This window comes from Trachinotus anak, unplaced genomic scaffold (genome assembly GCF_046630095.1).
Source record: "Trachinotus anak isolate AG129_WGS33_773 ecotype Australia unplaced genomic scaffold, CSIRO_AGI_Tana_v1 ptg000016l, whole genome shotgun sequence".
Lineage (NCBI taxonomy): Eukaryota > Metazoa > Chordata > Actinopteri > Carangiformes > Carangidae > Trachinotus > Trachinotus anak.
Genome location: NW_027273867.1, coordinates 17,866,754 through 17,892,844, shown reverse-complemented (window position 1 = coordinate 17,892,844; position 26,091 = coordinate 17,866,754). Strand labels below are relative to the sequence as shown.

The window sequence follows — 26,091 nt, the reverse complement described above, 5'->3', positions numbered from 1 at the left end:
CTGGATTAAGGGGTTTTGTATGGGTTAAGTCCCCTACATCATAAGATAAATAAACCATATCAAAAGCTATCGGACTACACAAAATATGAATTGTCACATGGGCAGAAATAGGGCTGTTTATTTGTTCAGCTTTGTTCATGCTTCAAAATAGACTATGTACAAGTGCTTCTATCTATACTACAATAGGGGGTCAGTCTAACACAAATGTGTTCCACACATGCACACTAGAAAACAGCTCCTTTTATTGTACTTGGCTGAAAAAGAAACTGGTGTGTGCACAAGCCTAATGGGAATAAGACCAAGGATGCACAAAAAAGCATGCACATACAACACACACAATTGTCGGATTTGCTTTATTAGCACATGCACAGTTGGCGTGATTGTACTTCACATTGTCACAAATTTTGGGCTGTGTGTGGGCAGCATTTACCCCTCGTGGCCAGGCGCATGTGGTGACCATGAATTGGGCTTTAGCTCATGAAAAGATTAAATTTTAAAGACACTATTTGCTGAAAAAATTAGTGTGTTCGAGACATCAATCAACATAAAGTCACTTCACAAAAACTTTGGTAACCAATTAATCCTTTAAGAAAGGATAAGCAGTGTGGGTAATGAATTAATTAATCAATTAATCCCTTAAGTCTTTTTTTTTTTTTTTTGCAAAACTGCCAAACATTTCCCAAACACTTCCAACTCCAAATGAGGATTTGCTCCTTCTCTGTTTTACCTCATTGTAAACTGAAAATGTTAGTGGTTTGGACTTTTGCTTGGCCAAAGCAAGCAATTTTCAGACACAAACATGGCCTCTCAAAGCTTAACATGGCCCATCATTCAGCGGACAAAATAATCAGAGACTAATGGATGATGAAAACCATCTTCAGCTGGAGTCCAGTGTTTAATATAATCACTAGTCTGAGTGTATTGAATAAAAATGTTGAAGAAAAATAAAATAATTATTTCTTAACTAATGAGGAGGTCTTAATAGATTATTTATGCCACTCTGATCCCTTTGATTCAGATTTCACTCCCTGAGCAAAAGCATATGAATATGATGCAATCTGAGAACCATTCTGCAATGTTTTCATTACCATGTGCAAAAGAAAGACAAAGACAAACCACCTTGAATGAAGCACAGCTGTACGTCACTAGTGAACATTAACAATCCCCTTTAGTCCCTGTAGGACTTTCACTGAGGTCAGAGGCCATCCCACACAGGGAAACTGAGGGAGAGCGATAGCAGCAATATAGACTCACAGCTGTGCTTAGAAAGCTTGCCAGTCTCGTATTCTTCATCACGAAAGAACCGGAGGGGGAAAACGTAAGCCAAAGTTCAGCCTAATACATACAATATATAATGACAGGTTTAGGGTTCATGTTAATATAAAACAGGAGGAGGCTGTTTCCCCAAAAGCAGGATAAATGAATTTATACAGTACAGCGTACACTCCATAGAGGAGCATGAAAGAGGCCCACTGGTGTAATAAAACCGTGGGTTCTGGAGAAAAAAAAGGGACAAATATGTGAAGGACTGATTTTGAATCACCAGGTTTTGAACCATGTAAAAGAAAAAAAAAAGAAACGTGAGCTATAAGAAAAAAAAATCAAGCAAGCGTGTTTTTTCTCCAGCTTTTCTCAAACACACTGAGTTGTTATTTTCTCTCAGGCCTTAAATGAAAGGCTTAGTCATGGGGTCAAAATCTGAGAACTGTGCGTAGGCAGGATATATTGTACTAAAAAACACATCAGCATTTGGAGCTCTGCCTCACGGATGCAAGTTATCAGGTCCTATAGAGACATCTTATTATACAGCCGATGTAAAAGCCAGAAGGAAGGAGAGGGCCCAAGTATGGTACATTAAGCTGCATGGCTACAGCCGCTACTTAAACGCAACTATTCACCAGTTCGTAGAGTTTAAGTGCTGCTCCAAGCCATGTAACAACCTCTATTGGCCTTATAAATGAGGATTATTCAGCCATTGAGGAGGCATTTGGAACTAATGCATCTGCGCAGAAGTGTTTTGTTTAAGCCCCTTTCTCAAGGGAGAGATAGATTTTTAAATATGTTTCATGCATATGAGTTATATGGGATAACAGAGTCGGTGACGAAACCGTTTTAAGGCTGGGTTGCTCTGCTGCATGAGTGACAAGATATCACAGGGGTGGGGCTGTGTTTTAACATGAGGCTGAGATCTGAGGCTCTTGGCATTCCTCGACTGGAATGCATGATTGGTCCCCAGACTCAGCTTCATGTCACAGTCTTTCAGCGGCTCGTCAGAGAGCTACGCTCTGCCCATATTTCTTCATTTTATATAAGGGCCAATCGGATCTGCTTACACAAGGCTTTTCCTCCTCTGAGGGGGAATGTTTTACATGCAGGCCAACAGATGTGTGTGTGAGTTGGCTTATGCCTACCAGCATTGTTTTCACTCTTATTTTTGTACGCTCTACATCTGCAAAGGCTGATTGGAGTTCTACATGTTGGCAGAGAGATGCCTATTGAGGTTAAAGCCATGGTTAGAGGGTTAATAAGGTTAGATTGTGTTAGGCTTAGGTTTGGGTTTCGGTATATTTGGATTTGCTGTATTGAAAAATTCCAATACTTAGGCTTAAGGAGCAAATGCACAAATGTATTCTGTAACCTTAAAAAGACATAAATAAATATTCCATTGCCCCACTCCACAGCAGGATCATATTTTCACTCACATGATCATAATGTATACCACAGATAGAGGTATGTGCATTATTTTCTTGATATAAGATATTCATTTAGCTTACCATAGAAGAGAAATGTAACTACTTCAGCGAGCCACTACGTTATCAGCACCATTTATTACTAAACATGCAAGTCGAAGCAGAATAATGCTTCACCTTCAGCTGTGAAAAAGTGAGTGGAGGTTGTGGCTCCATTAATACGCTGAGATGAACCAGAGCATAAAACCCCTCCTGAGTCCATTTTTCACTGGTTAAGTGATTTCCTTGGCTCTCTCTCCCTGGTGACATTGCATGGCTGAGGGTGTCAGCGGATGGACCTTTGTGAATTACAGAACTCTTGAGCATACTATTCTTCATATGGAAGTGGTTACTTTACATAATGTGCCGCACTAGAGGGTATTAAACCGTGGGCCACATCAACCTCACTTCAATGCTGGCAGGTTGATTTTCTTATTTTTTCTTTTATTCAGATAACTAATGTGTTTTTGTTATTAAATAACAGATGCACTATAATTTTAGTGCTCTGTAAATACACTATAAATTAAATCTAACCTGAACCTTTGTTAACAATGGCAGTGTCAGGTTAAACTTACTATACTACTATTTTATACTTATTACCTATTATGATTCCTGAACTGCAAAAAAGAAAAACGCTGCTTCCTCATTCATAAACAGTCATTTCTCTGTGAACGGTGTGTGACCCCCTAGCTATGATGAAACCTCCCCATGAGGTTCCCTCTAAGGAATAATATGGTCACACGTAACAATTCCTTGCTTTCCAGGAAATATTTCCACCATGAAATCTATAACACAATAGAACAAAAACAAGCTCCGGTAAAGCATTGAGGAAGCAAACTGTGGTCTATTGCAAAGACATCAGATTGCTCTTGTATTACGGAAAGTTTAACAGCAATACACTTCTTTATGGCTCTCTGTGAAATTCTACAGTTTTATGGTTTCTGTTAGCTACACTGACTTTCTTGGAGGATGAATCAAATTCCCTAAAGCTACACTCTGTCTTTTGTTATTCATTTGTTATTTTTTCCTGACAAGTTATCTAATTTTATCTTGAGGTGTAACCTTAGTCTCAGGATGTACTACTAAGCATTATGACTAATAATCTAGTCTTATCTGATTGCCCTGAAGGCACTGTGACCCACAGCTGTTGTTGGATACATGGGTACTGTGATTTCCCACAAACACTGATCCAAATCAAAATGTCCTGGTTTCCTGTTGGCCTAACTCTGCTTTATCTTTGCTCAGCCCTTTTTTTTTCAGAGACTGGAGTGCTGCCAAAAATGCCCCTTTTCCTCTCTGTGTCATCTCCATATTCCCATTTCACACAATGCACATGCAGAATAACAGACAACCTCCGGTGCAGTGGCGCAAATCTGAGCCTCAATCAAAAACCCATTAAATGAACAAAAATGAGGTCCCTACAACATGACAACAAACAACTGAATAACCAAGTGCCAATGCGTTTTTGAAATGAAGGTTGAAATGAATGGTGAGGGGCTTCAACACAGGGACCAGGAAAGTCATCCCAGATGGCATTAGTTAGGGGATATTGTCTTCTAGAGGGCCCTCCACGCCTGGTTGCTCCGTTTGGCCGGCTATGAAAGAGATGCAGCTTTCCTTTGGCATCTCTGATGACTGACTTCCTGGAAGCTGTGTTGCGTGAAATGGCCTCCTCTGTAGTCGCTCCTCTTTCGCTCTTCTTTGCCAGTCCTCATCCCCTCACACAAGTCACCTTCTCGCCGCCAAGCATGCAGGCTTGGACTGTCACTCCCAGCAAAACACAGCAGACGGAGGTGCAACAGACTCTGCGGGTCACCAGAGGTTCCACCTACAATCCCAAAAGGCACCGCTGTTCACCCACCCTCATCCTTTCTCCAATACTCGAGGACCACGTTCAAGCGTAACCAAGGCAACATGGTGGCAGGGCATGTCTGGATTTTGGCACGTGAGAAGTCTGACAGGTTTCAGGCTGCTTTCATTTAAAAAAGGGAAGGAGTGAACAAGTTAGGGGTTACCCCGAGGGCCCCCGCACTCACTTACACAAGGGCAGACAGAGGTGGCAGAGCCAGCACCACAAACTCTGCATTTGCTTCACTCTCTCTCTTCTGCCTTTCCTCTCACCGACTTCTAGTAACGCTCTGAGAAAACACTTCTGCGATCTAAGATGGGAGTCTTGAGGGACACAGAGGAGGAGGTAACCAAGGCAACTGGGTCACAGGGTGACATTATGCCCAGGATGGCTGACAGCCACTCATACAAGCAGTACAGTACAGTAACTTGGGGTGAGCTATGCTGGGTTTAGAGTATGGTGTGTACTGTTAAGATTCCTGCACTGACCTCGGTGTGACTGTGAAATCTCTATTGACTACAGTCCCCATACAAACTGCTGTGACCCTCCCTGTTTAGTGGCTAGGCTTGAGTCTCGAGAGATGAAAGAGAAACACAATGCACCCGTGCTTAAGTCATGCACTGTTTTCAAATTCAAGGTATTAAGTGGCACAATATACTGTTTATATATTCCAGCTCATAGTAGACAGTGTTTACTTCTTTAAGAAACTTGTTTTCATACCAAATACTGCTCTGAGTCTTTTGAGGTGCTGAAAGAACGGAATAGGATGTGAAGTGGAGGCGCAGAGGGGGCACACACAGAGACAAAAAAAGAGAAAGGAGGACAGAAGGAAATATATTTACGAAGGGAGTCTTTGACCTCTGAGAATCTTTGACGAACAATAATATGACCCCTCCACACTTGGAGCTCTGAGTAAACCTCAAAACTTTCTGTATCTGTTATCCTTCTCTCCAAATATTTTCCTTGGCCTGACACATGTTTATGCTCTGATGAACCGTGAGCCTGGGGGCTGCTGCTGTGAAGCGGATGTAGAGCCCCAAATTTGCATCTTGACATCCTATGGGAAGTAAATGGAAAGACATGGGGGGTGATCAGACTAACACACAAACTCACTTTATTGAAGTGTCCTGATTTTGTCAGCACAAATGTTCAAAAGTACTCAGTGCTCCATTTCCCACTACCTTCCCTCCATCTCCCACTATGATTGGACTAACAAGAAGAAGCAACATCAACCCCCTCAGTGGAAAGGGGACATAAACATTTACACAGGGGTACTTAAGAAGGAGATGCTTGCAAGGCGGGGGCTGGTGGAAGGATTAGGCAGTGCTGATATTTAACCAATACTAGCTGACGATGATTTTGATAATCAAAAAAATAAAAAAAAAGAGACTGTCCAATATAAGGTCATCAAGTGACTTCCTTGGAGGAAGTGACCTGACTTCCTGAGAAAAAGTCAAAAGTTGGGAGGTGGTGCTGTGGATGGATGTGTCAGTTCTAAAGGTCAGTTACAAATGACAAATTTGGCTGTTTAACTCGACGAAATGACATGTTGTATTTGTCCTGTTTTCAGCCACTGCTGCTCATAACTGGTTGCACATTATGCTGCTGCCAGAGTAGGTGTTTTCATGTTCTCTTTCTATTTTGTTGGGGTCAACCATATTTTAGATTGAGTCTAAATATCTTTGGGTCCATTTTGGATCATGTCTGATTGTCACTGGGTACCTTTCAGATCAGAAAAATGAATGTATGTACAGGTTTAGGTAGGTTTTCTACTGGTCTGAAATAGACCTTAACAGTACAGTTGTACTGTTTAACTGACAATTGAAGACATAACCATGGACTCTGAAACTATAAGTAACCTTTTACAGTTTTAAAACATTTTTAAGTGATTTGAATAAAGTATTGAGATACATTAATGATCAAAATAATTATTACTTGCAGCCATAGATCAGAGCATCTGAATGTAATCTCTGGGATATGCAGTGTTATCCTTGCTGTAACTTACTACAACACTTTAGTTTCAGTCATTTATCACCAAACGCAAAAAGAGAAGACTATAAAAATCTTCCACTTCCACTCACACTAAGAACACCAAATATATGTTTTGAATTACAGTAATCCAGGATGTAATGCACAATAGTCCATCCTGAGACAGACTGTTAATGTCTGCTTCTGAACTATGATTACAGCTGTTTACCCACTGGGGCAGGAGAGCTGAGTCTGAGTGGATCACACCTCCAGACAAATGCTTTCATACTGACATTTTAGTCCTCTTCTTATGTATGCTTTTTATACACCCACTTCTCTGGCTCCATCACTTTTTCTGTTCACTCTGTCAATGTCTCCCTTTGTCCCTCTCTCTCTTTGTCTCTGTATGTCTTTCCACCTTTCACTCTCTGCCCAACTCTCCCTCTCTCTCTCTCTCTCCTTCCACCACTCTATAAACTGCGGGGATGATGGATATCTCTGATTGCCTGAGGCCTCTGAGTCCAGCACACTAAATCCTAAGTGCTGTTTTGGAGCTCTGTTCCATTAAAGCAACACCTACATCTCAGGGCTGTGGCCCATACCTTTACTTCCTCTTCAACCATGGCTAAAAGAAGTGCAAGACACTACTTCCATCATCAAGTTTGCAGATGACACCATCGCTGTGACCTGATCACAGAAAACAAAGAGTCAACCTACAGGGAGGAGGTGGGTTGCCTGGTGAGCTGGTGCAATGAAAACCACCTGGACTGGTAGATCATCAGGACCAAGAGACGACTACATCCACATCCATGCGTCTGAGTTGGAACATGTGTCCAGCTTCAAGTTCCTGGAGGTCCACATCCCAGAAGACCTCTCTTGGTCCATCAACTCATCCACAGATTTTAGTGCTTCCCAAAGAGCATAATGACACACTGTATCACAATGTGGTATGGGAACTTCGCTGTCGCTGATTAAAAAGCCCTTCAGCTGGGGGAAAACCACCCCACACATCACCAACACCCAATTGCTTCACATTGAGAACATCTATGACGTGAACGGCAACATCAAGAACATCTCACAGCCCAAACATGGACTGTTTGGGAGGTGATACAGAAACCTCCACTCCCGCACCAGCAGAATGAAGAACAGCTTTTTCCCCACTGCTGTGACTCCACTGTAGGAAACTGTAAGAAACTCTAACACCTCAACTATTACCCAGCACAACACCACCTCATATCCCATAAATCAGTAGGCCCACTGTTAATTTACAACCTGTATACATATATCACCACCTCACACATTAGCTATTGTCAAGATTTATTTATAAAAGTGTATATATACATGAATGTTTATTTTAGTACACTAACATTCCCATTTATTATTTGCACTTTATATGTCTGTGTAATTGCACTTCTGGATGGATGCAAACTGCATTTTGTTGATATGTACTTGTACTTATTCAATCAAACTGAATCTAATCTAAACTAATCTAATCTAATTTAATCTAAGCAACTTTATAATTATCTTACTTAAATTTACTCATATTGCTATTTTCAATAAAAGTCCTCAAAATGACAACAGCAGTCAGTAGCTGACAATAACAGTGAAATCTGAGGCAGAGGATTAACCTACCACAACAACTCAGTGTTTTTGACTGGCCACATTGCAATTTAATAGGAAAATCAGATCTAATCAGAAATGAGCCAGCATGTGTAAGGAAATGCTCTGAAATGTATTATATAAACAAAACTGTGTGAACTGTGCGCTCACACAGAATGCTAGGTATGATTTAGAGACACATAATTGCATACAAAGTTGGTGGAAAGACCTGAAGACACCTGAACCTGTGCAACCTGACACAAAGATTTAGCAGCATAAATTCAAAAGGTTTCAACTAGACCAACAAATTATCCCAGAGCTTCATGAATCTGCCCTCTAACTGTTCAGAGACAAGAGGGAAAAGGAGAGGGACTGAAGCAAAGTGGAGAAAGAAGTCCTGTCAGAGGCTGAATCTTCATAGACTGCACAAACAATACAGTGGGCAAATTAGCATTAATGAAATTAGGCAAACATTTGCTATGCTCTCTGTCTTTCTGCTTTCTGAATGTACCTTATGACGTACTGTTGACCTTGCTAGTAGCTCTGTGAGGTTGTATTTAGACACAGCAATGTCATAAATTAAATGCTAACACCAGCATGCTAACATGCTTATGATGAAAATGCTAAAATGCTCATGGCAAGCAGGTATAATGTTTACAATGTTTACCATTTCATTTAGTGTGTTAGCTTGCTAATATTTGCACAATGTACAGATATTTGCTAATTGGTACTAAACACAGCGTAAAGCTGAGGCTAATGGGAAAGCCATTAGTTCCGGAGGTTATTAATCATAAACCAAAGTACTGGACAAAAACATGACATGAAAGTGATGAAATAAAAAGTTGAGGGAGGGATCACCAATTACAATTCATCCTGACAGAGACATGATTTTCTGCAGGCTACCAAATTCCAAGGCAATCCATCCAATAGTAATCAAGACAGCAAAACCATAAAAATCATGGTGCCAATCCATGGGGGGATGCCTAGATATTTCACAGGAAGTGGGAACTTTAACCTGCTAGTGGCACAAGAGGAAAAGTCAAGGGACCACCAAAGTCTTTAAGGATTCATCCTCTAGGAAACATGAATGTCAGAACAAAATTTCATGACAGTCCATCTCATCGTTGTTCAGATATCACTCATACCTTGGTGTAGTTATTGTTCTACACTGATACATATAAGCCATGTAGAAATCACAATAAAATGACTGGTGGTACAACAGAAACCACAGTGTAGCTTGCGGCAGGACAAGGCAGCACTTAAGTTTGGCTGTGTTTCTGTCATTGACGCATCTGTCCCGGCGGCCCAAAGTGAGAAGACGGGAAGAGGAGGCGGGGGGAGGGGTAAGATGAGAGGACTTAAGCATGGCTTTGAGATGACGTAGAGTCTTCCATGGCAGGCTCTTGTTTGTTTGTCAGAGGTTGTTTAAGTCTGACTCCCTCTGTGTCTGAGTGCTAAATGTCTGTTTGACAGAAAGAAAGAAAGAAAGAAAGAAAGAAAGAAAGAAAGAAAGAAAGAAAGAAAGAAAGATCCTATGACAAAGCCAGTGAGTGGGGCCTTCCGTGGTATCTTCCACTCTCTCCCCCCTCTCCTTCTGCAGTGTCCTTGGCTCTGTGTTCTCTCCAGATGGGCCCTGGTTGCTGCAGCACCTCTCAGGATGACGTGGACCCCAGCTGTCTGCTGCTGCAATTGCTGCTATTTCTAGGCCTGTACCCCCTTTCCACCTCAAAGAAACCGGATACCACCTTCAAACGTGCACATCTGTCAGGCATCATGGATTGTGCTGAACATCAGAAGTGCAGCTACACTAAAAAAGTTGTTTCCTTATGTGAATTACAAAAGAAAATAGGCAAAAACAGCTCTTAAGTGTAAAATCTTTGTGAATTTATTGTATGGGGAACTTGTCATACTCCATTTTAACACCAAGACCACAGGCTGGTGAGCACATACCACATTCAAAAGAGACCACACACACACACACACACACAAACGGAAACAGTCATGCAGACATACATACTCATATGAATGATACGCCAAAAGGGTCAGGATCAAAAGATGGACAGAAAATACCATTCTCTTCCATACAGTTACTCTTTTCTCCTCTTAGACTCGATTTTTTTTTTTTTTTTCTTGCGTTGTCTCCGTCAGATCCCTGCGGAGGCTGGAAATGAAGAATTAAGACAAGAGCACAAGAAAACAAACCAAGTTGCAACAAAGTCAGAGAACACCGCAGTCTTCCAATAACAACACTTCTTGATAAAAGTCTATTTTCTCTGTACACTGTCTCCACATGATGTTATCAATTTTCTTTAAATTCAATAAAGTCTTCTCTCTCTGCTCAGATGAAAACTGTATAGTTTTGAGGTGAGCACAGTTTTGTGCAAGTTTCCCATATGAGGATGCCTTGTGCAATATGACTTGCTGAAATGCTGAGGATGAACTGCTGTGAGAAGCCGTTCGGAACACGGATCATTATTAAACCTTGGGCTTTGTTTTGATTTCCACTTAAGAAGAAAAGACAATTATCCACTGAGTAAAGAAGATATAATTTTTTTTCTTTGGTTAAGAGGTGGATCAAGCTTTCATATTTGCATAGGTTTGTCCTCAGCAAACACAAAGCAAAACAATTTCTAGAGGACACACGCAAACACCCTATTTTGTGTCCCCTCCTGGATTTGTAGCCTTGGATGAGAGCACACAAGTGACCGTGAGGCCCAGGCAGAGAAAACATTCAGGATACATTGACCTCAAACAGGCCAAATGAAAAGGTCAGCTTTTTACTTTTGAATACAGTGTTTAGCACAAAATACAGCAAACCTAAAAATGAATGGGTATTGTATGAATTTTTATATTCCTGAATTTGAAGAGCAAGCCACTTAAGTGAAGTGTTTACACCAGTTTTAGAGGACGTCATTCTCAAATGAAAAGTGCAAACTGGGCTTCTTTATGTGTCGCGGCAATGAACACCTTTAGAGTGGAGAATGATCCCACAATGCTTCATATCTCAAGCTCTATCTCCTGCTCTGTTATCTCTCTATCTCGCCTTCACCAAATGAAAGACAGGATATAAGGGACTGCAGTGAAAAACAGAGTGATCCCGCCACTCTGCACCCCAGCGGAGCATAACAGGGTACGCATGTAGAGTCATGACCGCATTCCAACTCCTCTCTAGACCGCTAACTCAGGGACATGTTGGAACAGTGGCTCTTGGCCCTCCTGAGAAAGCCAGACAGCTATGCTCTCATTGTTTTGAAAGGACTGTGCTGTGATACTAGTGCACCACCACTTGTCAGATGATGTGGCCTCTTTTTTTTTTTTCAAATGCTCTATATGTCTGAGGAGGGAAGCTTCCTTTCTCTCCACAGGAGAACAAGAGCTGCCATTTAGAAGTGCTGGTAGACACTTAATAATTTGCTCAAAGACACTTCAGTAACTTGGGGAAGAATAGAAATTCAGATCTTTAGTCTCTCAAACCACCAAACTCCTTAGTCTCCTTCACATTTTTAGCTTTACAGGCACTATCCAACTCAACTGTTACGGGAGACAGCAGTTAAAAGCTGTAGAAGCACCAATGTGAGGAAGTAGCGGTGGCACTTGGACTTGTGTGCATTTAGTAATTAAGTTAATTAAGAGCAAGCACTCATGCGCCAGCCCTGTGGTGATGGAGTGAATATTTGCTGCTCATGGTGTTAGTGGTGTTAGAACCAGGAGCATGGCCTCCCGCCACCTGCCACACTCACATATGAACATGCTCCTCTGGAACAGCAAGTGACAGGATGCTGAGCACATCACAACGGCCACAAGCACAAATCACGGGGGCACGAGAGGATAAATGGGAGGCAAGACGTCAAGAGATACAGATTAGATACACATTACCACCACGGCAGCTTAAGATAATGTATCAACTGCAGGTTCTACACAATATCCACATCAGTGGCCGAGCAGCAGGTATGGCCAAGAGCCAGGACATGCATCTGTAAAGGACCATTATCACTGTAAAATTTGAACCTCTACAAATTCAAAAAGCGTTGATGTGTGAATTGGTTCTCTCTGTAAAGGTTGTTGATTATTGCCACTCATCACTGGACAAACATATTTTAGTCAAACACTAATTCTGTTCTGTACATTGTGTTCTACAGCATCAGCTGGTTGGTAGGTCATGTTAAGTGAACGTCATATCATGCAGAGTGTTGAAAAGAATGATGTGTCAACTAATGTACATCACTTTCTGCTCCTGTCATCAATCCTCAGGGGCCAAATGATTTGGTGCACACCGGAGTGTTCACCAACATTCAGCAAATGGCCAAAGTAACAATAAATCAGAAAACAGCGGGGAGGGTACACACAGGAACACTGAGTCAGCTCAAGAAACTTCATGATTTACGCCTGTCTGAGACATCAATCTCTTTAATTTAATCAGAAAAACAGTAATAGCCTCCGAATCCACACCCCAAGTCTTCCTTAAGTTCGTAAGATCTAATGAAACTATCATTTGCGGTTTTGGTTTATGTTTGGTGGTCAAAGTTTTCCGTGGCAAGATGCATTTCACTGCTCTGCACAACACAAATCCTCCTACTGCAGTATGCATCCTCTGGGGCGGAGGGGGGCACGCAGGCAACTGCTGACAGAGAATCACAATTTCCACATGATCCACACCCTGTTTTATATGGCCTGTCAATCTGTGAAAGAGCAGTGCAGCCACACTGAATTGAATTACGCATAGTGCACATACATAGGAGGGAATAGGGGTGATGTTGATGTGAATGTGAGCAGATGTGTAGGAAGTCATATGCAGATATTAACAATAAATACTGCAATAAGGTGTTTGACTCTGGATCTTGCCTTATCATCCAAATAAGACCACAAAGCTCACTCAGACCTCTTTTTGCACATTCCCACTCTGGCAGATAAATGAGTGTGATTTCTTTTGACAGCTCGGGTATGGAAATGGAGCCACGGGGTAAGAGAGGTGACGTGATATAGACAACAAAGTCAAGCGAAGAGACGGAGAGAAACAAGCAGCCCCTAAAGTGAGATCCAAAAACAGGACTCTTGTTGATGTGCTAATCTGTCAAAGTATCAAAAGAAACTGATGTGACAGGAAGAGGCAACAAAAACATGACCCAGACAAAAAATTATTATTATTATATGTTATATGGACACACACACACAGCATGCTTTTTTACATGCTTGTTCACACAAAAACACCCCAAACACAAATAAAACACTGTTGCTTGTGTGACAGGGGCATCACACAGTTTGGTATTTTGCTGAGCTTCCACAGTGATAGTATGGGTCAACAGACTAAAGTCTGTTTTTGGGAATGACTGCTTGACAGGTCAGAGGCAGCTATTTGACAAGGGAGTTCAGAGGCAGATTGAGAAACCGCATCCAAAAAATGCAGCGTGTGCTTTCAGATCTGAAATTTGATCTTGTGTGGCCAAATCACTTAACACAGCGTGGCCAGAGAGTGCATTCACTGGCAACCTGGAAGCACTACTATAGTTTGTCCTAAATACTAGAAGCCCATTTTTCAGATCCACAAAACCTCACAAGTCAACAACATGAGCAGGCCCTCACAGGGGGACCCCCTCTGAAGGGCAAAGGTCCAAGAGACCAGGCCAAACTAGTGTTAGGCACTCAGGTAAAGGCTACGGTCACAACTTGAGGAAACCCAAGACATCCATCTAATCCTCCCTGCTTAAATGTAGGAATCCATGACATCTACTACACCACACAAGAAGCACTTGAGACGAAGATAGCAGCATAAACATCATGAATCATTAAAGATGATAATAGTGAAGGGGATGGGCCAGGAAAGGATGAGGAAAAGGGCAGCAGTTTATTTTTATCACAGAAACTGGAGAGAAATCAATAATCAAGAGCAGATTCAAAAAAACAGATCATGAAGGATGGTAACATCCAACATCCAACATCCTCTGCATTTTATCAGGTTTCCTGAGTTGGGAGTTGGAATTTTCACAGCAGCAAAGGCACATTGACAGAACCAGTAGGTACCTATCGGACAGAAGCAGAGTTGAGGAGTAGAGGAGAGCTGTATTGGATACAGCAACGGACATTAGCCTCTCATACAGCTATGAAACCTCCTACAGGTTGAGGGAGGTGGCTTAGGATGACAGGGATGCCTAATGTGACTTTCATTAACGACATGCTACAGGCCAGAGGCTGAGGCAGACCAAGCCCAAATTGAAAAGTGCTGAAGCATAACTGTGTCGGATGCCCAGTTTCCTAGCCCCCTAGAATGATTGAATTCCTGCCTCGCCCAGTGAAAGAATTCCTAAGCTTTGCTTATTCCCGTATCAAGCAGGTGGGTTTGGCTGGTTGGGTTTCTAACTAACCTGCCATGAACTGCCACAGCCATGTAAGCAAATGTTACTGACAAAATAGCCCATAATCAATGGAAGTTGTTACAATTATAAAGCAAAGTTACTTTTATTAGTAAAAAAATTTACTAAATGGGCCTCAAACAGACATAAATAAATAATAAATAAATGAATGACTTTATAAATAAACAAAGCCATTTCACTCAAGATTCAAATCTGGGATCTCTGCTGTGGAAACCCTGTGCTTTAGGAATCAACCACAGTGAATGACTTTATTGGCAAAGTGGGGTTACATTGTGATGATATGATTATATCTTTTTTTTTTAGAGAGTTGTTCAAATTAAAGAAACTACCAAGATGAGTTATTGAGGTTTCTGATACACACAAGAGTGATGTTACATAACAGTGAAACATTTTGTTTTATTGCCTCAAACATCAAGTGATTGTTGTATTATATTTGCTATATTGAAATACATTTCAACCATATCACCTTATCACTACTTCATCTTTCACCTTTACTGGTAAAACTACCTGCTGTGTTCTGTAGTTCTTCACACATCAGCTTTTCAGGCGAGTAAAAGGTCAGGAAGTTGAGGTATGAAGATGTAGCTGAACTGAGAGAGCAGAAAAAAAAAAACAGTTTGCATAGATTCAATGAGGGGATGATAAAAGGTGTCAGGCTGTAGGACTGTAGCTGCTAATTAGAGGTAAAGTCTAATACAAAAGTCGTCTCCAGCATGGAGGGCCTTGTTAGCTGACAGTCAAACCTGAGTGCTCCGGCTGAGGGGTTGGCTGGCTGCTGAAGACCTGTCTTCCTTCATCGACATCGATAGGGGCTCCACAGGAGGGTGAGGAAACAATGGTGTTGACAAGCAACATCAGGACTAGCAGCATGAAGGCAGGGCCAAATGATTCCATTTCCCAGCCAATTCCATTATCGGGACACACAGACTTTACTAATGCCTGAAAACAAACAATACACAAGCATCCTTCTAATTAAGCCCTTGAGTAGTGCTGCTTAGTGCACCGGTATATCTGTGTTTGATGCCTGTGAACAAGCTGATTGGATTCATCAGCACTTTTAATGTGCTCCTGTTTCCCCCCATGGGCCTCTAGAAGACTCATGGCTGAATTCAATGGCCCATCCAATACTGCATGCTTAAAGCCCTGAGAGGCAGATTGGGCTATTGAGGCTGTCAGTTAGTTCTTCAGGAATACACAATCAGACAACAGCCCATGTTGACGATAATGCCTACTAGGTCTGACCAAGTATGTCAGGAATGATAATTTCTATGTATTGTGATGCTAAATATTGTAAACTTGACAACTGTTAGTGAACAAATACACAGTATTTATATATCTATATATCTTTTGCCTTGCTTGAGTTGATATTATCTGAAGTGTTTTTTTCTTTCTGTTGCTGTTTTTCTGACCATCTTTTTTTGGTACCTACCAGAAGGCACAATAGTGGGAGGAAAGGTTGGAACAGGATGGGAGTTGCTTGCATATGAGGCAGCATAAGATCGATTATGGGAATTGAGGGAAGTGTAGTTCAGTACATTTGGCCCAGATCGAGTCAAATGAACCAAGGAGAGTATACATGAAGTCATATGAAAAATACAACTATTTGGATTGTTTAATTTCATTGTCTTTTTATTCACCCTTATTTTATTGTACTACTCCATTTCTTAATGTAAAGCACATTGAGCTCAGAAAGTAATCACTGAGTATGAGCATTATTTGTCAAGACTGCACCTCAACTACATTTGATGAATAGATAGAACAATAGGTGGAACAAGGAGAAGTTACCGTGAGGTGGCTACACTTCACTTACATTTTAATGAGGAACTGCCAAAATACATTGCACGAGTTCATTTGGAGGAGTTAACCAAAACGCTCCTTTTCAGGTTCGATTGCTGATCTGTTTCATAGATCAAATGGCAGCTTTCACACCAGCCCAAACACAACAGGGTATCTGTGAACGCACCCTGATACAACTGTCATGCAGCATAGTAGTTGATATGGTTTAAACATCATTAAAGTTGTCTTTACTGAGGTAAAAATTCTTATTTGTATCTGTCATCCAGAAGTGCTTTCAGATTGCAAGAAAGGCAACCAACACCAGGCAGCAAAATACACGCTCAGTGTTTTGTCTGTTCAATCTGTGAAAAAAGTCCGCAACACTCACTGGATAGTTGTGCAGGGTTACTATGGAGAACTGTTCATATTGTTAATATCGAACTGTTAAGAAACTGATCAGCTCAGGCCATAAAAGATCTGAATGGAATATCATTGAAACTAAAGAAGTATTCAGTTAAGCAGAGTAGTAAGAATAAGAGACACCACTTGAAAGTCAGAGGTCCTTGCTGGCATAATACAGATGTGGATTCAGTGGATGTGGATTCAGTCCCACTATTATTGCATTCTGAAGAGGCTGAGAAATGAGAGCAACAAGTTATTATTCAAGAGAAGCTCCCTGTGTTTTCACAAAGATAAAGATGTTAATGACCAAAGACCGAAAGAGAATGAGGGGTGAGAAAGACAGATAAACAGAGTGAGTGAAATAGCCTAAAAATGGTCATTTAGCAGAACGCTTCAAAGAGGAGTGGACTCACAATACCCTGAGGTGGTTGAAATTAATTAAATGTTGGATGGCAACAGACATTCATACTGTCTGCCTTTTTTTTTTTTTTTTTTTAGAGTGAAGCAAATTAATGAGGTGATAACCTAAGAACTCTCTTTGCTTTTATTTTGAAGATGACTGTTCGCTTCAATGCTTCACTTGGTGAGACGGAGAGTGACACACAGCAGTGAGGATTCATATCAGCTCTGCTTGTAATTCTTTCCTTTTCAGTTAATGAATTGTGCAGATCCAAGGCTTGAGTCTGCTCGAGTGTTTGAATCAACACAGGGAGGTTTTACTCTTCGTGAAGGAGATTATCTATACAGGCATTGTGTACATGTGTCAGGTTAAATACTGAAATGCACAATTTATAAGCACATTTTTATTGAAGAAAGTCATCTAAGTCATCTATCAATGAAGCAGGGCACGGTGATGATAATAGAAAACAAGGTGAAGGTTTCTAAGATGCCTTTTTTGTCTTAACATTATGATCAGTTTTATCATTCAATGGACAGTGAGGTGCTAGTGGAGTGCTGAACCAAGACGGTCAGTGATAATACCTGTGGTTAATACTGAACATTCAGTGACTTGATTTTATGGTTACAAATGGTAATCTGTTTTCGCACTATTTATCAAGATATTGGCGGGAAATCAGTTTTAACAAGTTAGTAATTAGTTGAAAGTTGTTTTTATAGTTTTATAAGGCACCTGAAGACACATCTGTTCCAGCTTTTGGTTTGTACCACATCTGTATTTTATGTATTTATTGTGTATTTTATTGTGTACAGTGTTTTTTTGCATTCCCATATGCCTTTGATATATTTCTACCTTTTTATGTGGATCTGTTAAGTACTGTGACTTATGTCTGGGAAAAGTGCTATTAAATAAATTTTAATAACTTACTTAACATGAAACTATTTGTCTGTGGTCAATACAGCTTAAGATGCACTTGAACAGTCAAGCTTCTTGAGTGTTTACTTAATATGAAAAGACCATGTTAATGTGAGTGCTGTTGACCCCATCAAGCTGTTCAACTTGTGTTTTTTTCTGAGCTTTAACTTCCACACATTTTTGCCTCAAGGTTCGTCCTAAAGTTCAACAACCGTCTCCAGTACATCCGTGCAAACAGGGCCGGGCAGTGGAGTGGACCCTGTGACTCATCTGGCGCATAACTATGGCACAGAGGAAGTACACAAAGCACATGCCACTGTGAACCTACAAAATGCATCCAGCAAACTGCCTTACTAGTGCTGTTTCTGAAACAAAGCAGGACAATGAAAGGGAGGTAGAGTATGTTGAAAGAATTAATCTTTGGTATACACCAGCATATTTCTGATCTGGGAAAGCCTCTCCACTCGATCCATTGTCTCTCCGCTTTTCTGTTTCTCTCCATCTAGTTGACAAATGTTACACTAAAAAAACTCTAAATATGCCAAGAACAACTACTATAATATGAGGGTAACCGCACATGCACTTTCGAGGTGTGACTTGGACAATGTTGGCCCTTTGATGAGAAAAACTTGTCCCACTTTAATCCCCCTCATCTTTTTCCCACCATACACACACATACATATATATATCAGCCTTTCACCCAGGAATGCGGAGTCCTCGCCAGAGTCTGTCCCCATCAAGGCTTGTGGTTAAATTAGAGTTCAGTGTTTTTAAGTGGTATCTGAACTGGTGCCCCTGAATTTTCTGAAATGGACTGAGCAAAAGCTGCCAATTTCCTCTCTCAAGAAGCTGCACGGGAAACAGCAACCTTTTCAGTAATGGAGTTGCCTATTGCACACTGAATGAAATGTGACCCCAACTTAACTGCATCTCAAGTGTAACGTACATATTCAATCCAACGGCCCTAATATGTTTTATTACATCTATTGACTCTCCCAAGGTGCCTGTAAACTGCAGGCAGAGAATAATGTGGATACGCTTGTGCTGTGTCAGATACTGTGTAGGTTAGAGTGATTACGTTAAAGGTCAGGGTCTTTTTGCACCTTGGTGAAGGAGGACTGTGATAACAATACTAATCCCATACAAGTCCGTACTGGCCATACCAATGTTGTGCATTCCTCCTACAGACAAAGGGAAAAGAGCAGAAAGTAGAGAAAGTGAGGAGGAAGAACAAAGATTCTATTCTGTGCACAGCTGAAAAAGATGCAAAAAAAAAGAGAACAGATCAAATCGATTAGATCTCTTTTCACAAGGTATACAATCTTATAATCACAGCAGAGTATGCCGTGTGCTGTCAGTCGGTGTTAAAGGTCTCCTCCTCCACATAAACACCTCACACTTTATGTGCACATCTCTCTGTCTGAGTACAGCTAGAAGGGATCCGGCCGGTCCTTCCTCTCTCCCTGCTCTTCCTCACTTCACTAGGGGAGAGATAGTGTAGATAAAAGGGGGTGTTTAAGTTCTGCCACTTGTGGAGAGGTCTCATCTCCAGCCTCGGGTGGTGTTCCAGCGCACAGCTAAGATTGAAGGCGAATCACAGACACTGCTCAAGGCCAAGCTGCTTTCTACAGCAGTACTGGTGTTATACACTCCTATGTACGCAGGCACACAGGGGGAGGGAAAGCGATAGAAAGGAGAGACAGGGCAGTAAACATACAGAAGAGGAGGAGTAGGAGTTTAAGGGAGGAGGAGGAAGGGAGGGAGGGGAGAACAATATCTTTATCTATCATAACAAAGACCTAAAAGCTGAGGCTTCATGGGATGCCGCCTCAGAGGGTAAGATGTGACACACTGCCTGCAAGAAGCAGACAGCACAATGTCAAAAAGAAACAAGGCTGATACAAAACACACAGGCAAAGGGCTAACTCCCTAACATTCATCAAGAGGTTCAGATTTGATTTCAAGCCAAACACAAGTCTCTATTCCTTCCTTCCTCACTCGTTTCCTTCCAGACAGACAGTCACACAGACAGATACGGTCTATCTCTTCATCCTGCTGCTGGCCTCAGCGCTCTCTACAAATCTCTGACACAAAAAAAAAAGAAAAAAAAAGTGCCAGCAGTAATTCCATTGCTCATTATTCTTCATTACAGAAGAGAAAAGCACCCAGGGCTAGATCATATTTGCTGTTAACTAAAGTTTCGGAGACAATTAGCTCAGGTTGTTAAAATTAATCATTGTTACAGCCATAAGCTCTGAGGCCAGCAGAAGCCCCGGCATTTATGGTTTGTTTATTTGAGCGCCTCCTGTGGATATCGACCCGGCTCTGTTGTAAACAGTAGGATAAGGCCTTCTACGACCATTGGGTGGATTTATTTTCTGCACAGGGATCAGCCATACAATTGTGACCTAGATTAGACGAACATAACGGGAAACACAGACCCTCTCCATTTAATGATTACAGTAGGTTTATCTGAACAAACTTCTTATGATTTCTGTATTGGAATCATAAAACTGGTCCAACACTTTTGCCTGCGCATTATAATGGCTGATATAAACCTCTCCTGTTGACATGGGGGGATAGGACTTGGAATTTCAGTCATTTCCTTGTCCTGAAAACCCTTGCAGCAGCATTCCTCTGTTCTTGCTGCTTGTTGTCATTCCATTGATGATTGACTGCAAACATCAGAGGCTCACAGGATCTGATAGGAGGCTTCATTATGCTAATCTAAGCAGTCTCCTTTTCACAGTCTTGCTGAAACAAGCTGAATAAAACATGCTTCAATCTACCCAAAATGAAGACATGCCTTCTATGCATTTCTTTTTTTATTTTATACCCTCAATGCATTTTTTTTTCTCTAGTGCTTTGTGTGCAACTGGATCCTATATCCGGCTTAAATTAATTGGCCAACCTCCTTTTTAATAGGCCTTGTGGTCAGCCTCTTAGCAGCAACCAGAAACTAATAGCCTCGGTCATGCTGCATGAAAACCATATAAACATCCCTGGTCCGTTTCACAGAAATACACACTTAGCATTCCATCACTTTTTTCTCTCAACTTTCCCTAGTCATGAGACGGATACTCTCTCTTCAAAGGCGTGGTACTACAGTTGAGATCACAATACATATTTATGTGGTTACGCTTGGCTGTTTATGGTTGGTAATTTGCATTGAACCTTTGCCTGATTTGTGTAGAGAGACAGTTCACCTGAGAGACATATGGCAGGGAGCTCTGCAGATATAAGCATGAATATCCCAAACCTGAAAAAGCATACCACTCATGAACGTGCACACACACACACACACACACACACACAATTTCTGGGACCTGGGTTAGGCCTCTGAGGACTTTGGTAATACTCTGTATAATACCCCACATCACCTACCGAGAGCATCTGCAGCAGGCAGACTCATTTAGAATGGATGTGCTTCAGGCAGCTATAAGGAAATCTATTATTGCTCAAGAAAAAAAACAAGTATCTATATGGAAATTTTTCTCTGTGTAATATATGGGTGTGCTGGATGGTTACATGATAATCCCAGTGTAATTAATGGTTCCTCTGGCAAAGGGCTGATTAATGCAGAGGCAGGCATTGAGCACATATGGATTTTTAGCACCAGCTATTGGAATATTTAACAGAAATGAAGGCAAACACACCTGATCTCCCAGGGGCATTAAAGAGACCATACCCACCAGATTTCAGTTTTGCTTTTTTTTTTTTTTTTTTGTCCAGATGCCACAGATGCAGATTAAGAAGATAACTGCAGGTAGACTAAGGAAAAATATTACAGTAAAATGAATCCATTAAATGTTTTTGCAGTTCCTTAATTCATTTTTTCCCCATGTTGATTATGATAGAAGCACACAAGTTTAAATCCAAGCCAAAATGACAGAGAGATTATTTTAGATACTCATAGTGAATGTGGTCATCTGTCTCTCCATGCAAATAAAAATATAACCTTATTTTCTTTATTGTATAGTTAGAGTTTTAATGAGCTTTAATTAAATGGTATGGTTAATCAGTCATACCTAAGGGACAAGACCCCCTGCTTCTAACCCTGACTAAAAGCTCTCTGTGTATAGCTGCCTTGTAAAAGTGAAAATTGGAGCAATGCTGCTACAGTATGTATAGGCACATTCAGGTACAAACAAGCCAGTGTATCTTTGTTTCTTGCTGAAAATAGCACTGCCTTAGCAATTTCTCACCCCTGTCCATGTTGCCATCTCACTCACCCCCCACCTCTCCATCACTCCTCTTTTTCCGTCTGTTATTAGCAGTTCTTTAATAATGAACCCAACAGGCGTCCTCTTCATTAGGCAGGCAGGGGGAGAGAGGCCAGCGAGCCAGGCTGACCCTGCTACTCTCTCCTCATTGGGGATCTGGCACAGGAATTTTAATAGGAGAGCAACACAGGCAGGCAGGTCAGTCCAGGAGACACACTGTGCATGCCAATCCAAGCTGACCAACTGGCGTGAACACTGCAAGTGTGCTGCGCTGCTAGCCTGACAGTCTGTAGCAAACGTGGAGGAAGGGAAGGAGGAGGACAGGGAAAGGGATGAAGGAAAATGGGAGAGTGGTGGTGAAGGGATCAAGAGGGACAACACTGAGGTATTGAGCAGCTATTCAGGTGGGAGGAGAGGAGGAGGATGGAAGGCGAGGGTGACAAGGGGCCTGGTGGCAAACTGAGACAATCCCTGTTGTGCTTCTCATACTAATAAAGCAGGTAGGATTCTTGCTAATTGCCTTTTATTTATGCTTAACCCTTCACTTGTTATGAGAGGAAAATATGAAAATGTGGATGCAACATGGGAACTGTTCCGAAGCCTGTTAAATCGTAATCTAAATGTGCTGCTGGTGGATGTCTCCCTCAGGAAACAGAATGAGCTGTATTTCATGTCCCCTTAAACCAGCCGTGTGAGTGTAAGCTACATAAAAGGTGTGAGCTTGCAGTGGGCTTTTAGAAATACTCTGCTGGGCGAGGTAATAAACCGTTCACTCTCTTCCTCCTTGCTTAAGCAGCCTGCCTTTGAGCTACACTTTATATCACCCATTTTAAAATTTCCCTGCCCTGAACAGCACAGGTGATTTGTTGTATATTCACCACTGGGCAGGTGGATTTTCTTTTTTAGCTTCTCCCCCGCCGTGGTAATTGCTGCGTCGACCTTGATGCAGATAGGATAAATGAAACATATCCACTGTCAAGACTCTGCCATTAGTAGCGCCACAGAATTACCTTATTTCCTCTGTGATCGCTGTAAACATTTCTGATTCTGGGCATGCCCACCCATTCTGCAATGCTCTCCATGACTATCTGAGACAGAGCTCACAGCCGTGCCTCATTCCAAAAGATACTGTATGTGTACCTAACTGAACACCTCAGTCCATTTTCACTATAAATTGTGCACACACAGCTTTCAGCCAAGAGCAAAACAGCTCCTCGGGGAAAATCTGAGACAGTTTGATAAACCAAAATACATTTCGCTGAGATTTTGAGATCAGGCTCTGGGAAAGAGAAATGACAGAGTGGAAGAACATCAAAACTTTTCAACCCAAAATAAAGTGTTATATAAACTTAAAGGGACTGGGGGATTATAGCTATGCACGGTGTCTTATGCAAAATTACCAGTTTGGCCTGATTCTAATCCTGATCCTGGAGACATAATGTTCTCTAAATCCAAAGAAAGATTTCAGTTGTTCACTCTCCTGTGTCCAATGCCCATCATCAGTTTCCATCTCCCCTAGTTACTGTTGCTACACCTGTCAAGCTTCCCGTTCTACCACAGGAAATATACAATTTATCAAGATAATGGGGCAGATTTACTACTTGAAATTCCAAGTAATATTTCAAACAGAGAGCAGGCCTCTCATTTCTAGCTGACAACCATTGATTTTGCCGGCTGAATAGACAACTGTCGTGAACACTAGCTTCATTGGTTGGGTCAAAATGTCATTGGTTAATTCAAGGCTACATGTCCAGAGCAAAAAGTCATCAGCTCACTTGCTGATAGTAAGAAATGGCATTGTCCCTGAGTAGTGTGGAGCTACTTTGTTCGTATTGATGAGAAAAAATGTAGAGCAGATTGTCACTTTACTCTAACATAACCCCATTTGGCCGCTTAGCTTATTAACTTATATATTTTTAAACAGTGTGTTTTGACTTTCAACATCACAAGGGAAAAGGCTTTTTGGATGAAGACTAACAGATGTGGCTGGCAAACGTAACACTATCTCGGGTAACGTTGGCTGGGGTTACTGGGTTATAAATTTCCCCAAATCCAACAAAGAGCCGTAAACTCTGATAGCATCAGGACCAGCTTCCACACAGTGGAGAAATACTACACGGTGGATGTTTTTAATATAGCCTGGAATCCCACAAATTTATACTGGTACTTAATGATATTCTATGCTACATAACAGTTTGCCACAACTACATGTAGTAAGCTAAGTGGCCGCACATGGTAAGGATTGCAGCTTACATTGAAACACACCGATTGATCCATTCCTTATACTCTGGCACATTTATTTTTGGTTTTATAAAGACTCCAAGAAGATATTTTCCTTCAAACTTAAACACATCTTACCTCAGCTGTTTCAGCACCCGGAGAACCTGCCACGCCTAGTAACGGTGGCTAAGCTACGACTGAACAATCGCTGATCAGGGTGTGGGTTTAGCAAACAGTCCATTTCCACACCAGAAATGTGTTACCTGGCTTGACAATTTTTGTCTTTCCAATTTTCTTCTTCTATTTTTCAAAACAGGATGTACTAACAATGCACAAAGAAACCACATAGGCCACATTTCAAACATAACAGTCACATATCTGCCTTAGCACCACCGAGGCCAACATTTTCTTTTTTTTTTTTTTACAAATATTCAGATTATGTCAATAAATCTGCAGGAGGAACAATAACAATACACAAAACCAGAAAGAGCTAATAAAAATAAATCACCCTTCTATAAACAAATTCTCTTTGACTCCGTTCCATTACTGAGCATCGACTGCGGTTCCCATATCAGAATATGGACTAAGCTGAGTTCTGGTAATGCAGGTCTATATGGTGCATTTTTAGCACTGACAGCAGCTATATTTCAGATTGGATCACACTGAAAATCCATAAATACATCACTTGTAATTGTCCACAGCCTGTCAGTGCCACAATCACAATCTGCTTTGTCATGTGTGGAGGACAGAGACTTTAATGAAGACCATGGTACTGGGTGTTCGTATTGTTCTCATTTCTTCCCCTGTCAGCTTTCCAAATTAAGAATGATGTTCCTATTTGTCTTGCAGTTTATTTGTTACAAAATGGTTGATTTAGCTCAAACTAACACATAGTGCGGAGCTCCTCCCCGTAGTCCCAAGGTAGTAAATACTGTGCTGTTTGTGAAAGCGAGAAATGGGTAGTGGGTGGAAAGAAATGAAAACATTTGAACAGTTTCATTGTTCATGAGATATCTGGCTCTTGATGAAAAATGACACCTATTCTTTCAGAATGACTCAAAGCGCAAAAAAAAATTTAGTACTTTTAAAGAATAACAAACATTCAGACAGATATTACCATCCCTGTATTTTAAAGCCATTAGGTAGGATTTCATTCTGGACTCTTGTAATGGCCCTGGCACAGGTGCTGCTGAAACCACCCCAACTTATGAATCATCCAATCTACAGTATCTTTGTGCAATCAATGACATTTTCCTGCTGACAGACTGTGATGGTGGGTCATCACAGGCTTTGAAATTGTATTCCAAAAACAAACTTTGATGGTCCTGGCCAGATGATGTAACTGCAAATTATCCGTTACAAAATGACGCTGACATCATTCCCGAATGAGCTCATGGCATCACCATCGGCGCACTGAGCACATTTTGTCTTTGAATCTTAGCAAGAGTCTGTAATGTTGGTACTGATGGAGATGTGGGGAGACACAAACACATTTCCTTCTAGACGCTACACTCACTGCCCACTTCCATTTCAAACCAACACAAAGCACAAAACTTAGTGGCTCTATGACTGAATCACATCTAAACATCTATTTTCTTCCTTGACATCTACAACCATGCAGCAGCGGACTACAGTAGACTACAAA

At 41.3% G+C, this 26,091-nt stretch overlaps 1 protein-coding gene across 4 annotated transcripts in view; it reads right to left on the bottom strand.

The window, feature by feature from the left end:
• rbms3 (RNA binding motif, single stranded interacting protein) overlaps positions 1–26,091 on the bottom strand; it is a 265,127-nt gene that overhangs the window by 207,706 nt on the left and 31,330 nt on the right. The gene's annotated exons all lie outside the window — the stretch shown is intronic.